This window comes from Pyxicephalus adspersus, chromosome 9 (assembly GCF_032062135.1).
Source record: "Pyxicephalus adspersus chromosome 9, UCB_Pads_2.0, whole genome shotgun sequence".
In the NCBI taxonomy this organism is placed as follows: domain Eukaryota; kingdom Metazoa; phylum Chordata; class Amphibia; order Anura; family Pyxicephalidae; genus Pyxicephalus; species Pyxicephalus adspersus.
The window spans coordinates 15431973-15434651 of NC_092866.1; the positions used below are offsets into that span (position 1 = coordinate 15431973).

At 35.5% G+C, this 2679-nt stretch overlaps 1 protein-coding gene across 1 annotated transcript in view; it reads left to right on the plus strand.

Moving 5' to 3' along the window:
- CDH8 (cadherin 8) overlaps positions 1–2679 on the plus strand; it is a 248417-nt gene that overhangs the window by 141379 nt on the left and 104359 nt on the right. The gene's annotated exons all lie outside the window — the stretch shown is intronic.

The window sequence follows — 2679 nt, forward strand, 5'->3', positions numbered from 1 at the left end:
TATCTAGTTATAGGCACTCTTGTTACTATTGGCTTACCAATGATCTGTACCAGATCTGAGCTGTATTGAAGAACTAATCAAGGTAGCTAGAACTTCAGCGGTGGCAGCAGTAATATTGTGTATCATAGTTTCAATGCAAAGTTTCAAGGCACTTTCAATATTTTGGCTTCACATATTTGATATCTTTTTACTTGCCAAAATGGAATTAATAATTTTTTACTAAAAATTGTATTTATTTTGATTGTGTGCACTTAAATTACTATAGGTGATTTTTTTAGTGCAACTGTAGGTTTCATATTCACAGATGGGAATCGGGGAAGTGCCTCCCCAGTAAAAACTGCATGTAGAATGCAAGCCTATAAACAACTTTGCCCCTGCCATCACCAAAAACCTCCCAACAGTACTATTTATTATAAGGAGAGAGTAAAGATTTTTTACACATTTTAGCTGCCTTTATGTTTGATTGCATTAATCGTTTTGAACATTGCTTGCTTTTACACTTTTAGTATGAGCGGGGTTTGTTTATTGGCCTTATTTGTTGTCTGAAATGGAAAGTTCCAAAATTGGTGGTGATCATGTTATAATATTTGACACTGCGGAGAGTTTTCTCAGGTTAACGTGGAAGTAAACCCAAAACAAGAAAAACACACTTACCTTTACTTCTGTAGATCAGTCTGAAGGTTTCTTCCATCGGGTCCATTGTCCCGGTATCCATCTCTGGCCCGGTGCAGAGGGAGCGCCAGGTGCCGCCATCTTCCTCTCTCTTCTTCCGTTTTGTTCCTTCTATGTCACCCCATCTCGCACTGAGCAGGCACAAGATCAAATGACATAGACTGCTAAAAAATTTGCCAATCTCAATGCCCATGCGTGAGATCAGCAATTATTTTCCCTATTGATGAAAGAAGCAGCAAAAGCCTCCCAGAATGTGTGACATAGGTATCCTTGATCGCCTAGATGGTGCTGCCCCCTTTTTTTTTTTTTAAAAGGGAGTTGCATAAAAAAAAAAAAAAAAAAAAAAAAAAATTTACGTTGTCCACCCTTTTATGTAAAGTAAAAATTCAGAGTTTAGGTAAGCTTTAAGCTAAAGTGGATTCCAAAGGCATTGTCCTTTTTCAGGACCTGTCAGCCAATGTGCATAAGTGAGTTGTGATGTTTAGTAGTATAGACATAAATTTGAGCCAGTGTCTGCAGGGTTTTTTGAGATAATCACAACACTGAAAACCCCAGGGCAAAGACAAAATAATTGAGTCTAATTTTGAAAATACCTTTTAAGCAGTGGAGCATGAACTGGCAAACATATAGAGGCATTAAAGAAAATATGTATTTTGAAATGTATTCATGCACAGAGGATAAACTCAGGGAAAACCTTCTTTGAATTTATTTTGAAATAGCAGTAAATAAAAAGATGAGACTTCTATGCTTCACACGTATAGCAAGAAAGACCATATTTTTTCATATAAAAACACATACATAATTATAGCTATCTCTACAGGAAACCGGAAATGGATATGGTCAAGGATTGAAAATCTTCAACTAATTGAAAACAATTTAAAAAAAGAATGAATTTCAGGTTTGCTGGATCACCCAGGCTCCCCCATTGTAGTTCATACTCTCCACTCTCGAAGAGCGTTAATAAATCAGGCTCAATTAATTAACTAAAGAGTTCATTGCAGGAGTTAAACTGTCCTACATAGCTATGCATAAACAATATACCCCTTTCCTATTATGTAAACCTTTACCTTGCTTATATTGGTAAAGTGTGTCTGTCTGATTACCACCTATCACTGGGTGTCCATTTCTAGAACAGCAGAAAGAAATCAGTTTATTTTCTATTTTAACTATAAGTCTAGGCATGTTTTTACTCAACAGTTGAAGTTGCAGCCTAATTATATTAATCTACTTGTTTTAGCAAGATCAGCCAATTTCAGCATATTGTATTTTTTCTTTATTCCCCATTTTTATATTGGTTACCTAATTTAATTTTCTACATTACATACTATGATTTTCTCCCCTCCAGCAGCTGCAAAATGAATAACTGGTTTGCCACATAACCCCCAAGAGCATTTGTACACTACTTTTTTTTCTATATGTTTAATGAACTGCAGGAAAAAAAATGTATATAAATCTTCTGCAATAACCGGCATCTAAAAATACCCGCTCAGCATCTTTTCGCAGTCATATATGGAAATTCCATGCATTATAAGTACCATGTTAGTGCAAATGTTATTTCTGGGTTCTACTGATGGATAATTATACGTACACCAGTTTTTGTAAGGCCGAATACCATGGCTGTAATTATGCAATAGTCCCTGTGGTTGACACCTCTTCTACTAGATAATTGCTCCTGACATTCTGCTGAAAAGCAATAACAGAGGTCACGGGCAAAGTAAAGAGTTGCATGCAGAATCCAGGAGGGATATTGGCTTGTAAAGGACACTAGAATAGTGCAAACCTGATAATTTGTTAAAGTCTTACAATATTTTGTAGAATATAAAAAAATCAATTTAGCAGGATACAGTGATTTTTCTGTTCTTGTAAATATGAAATAAAAAGGTGCTAAACTTTGAAATGCCAACCAACTTATAGTTAAAAAGCCACTTTGAAAGTAAGTAGATCAGGGTCAACCTTATAAAACAGTTCATCTAGAAGGGTTCAAAATGCCATAACATGTAAAAACTC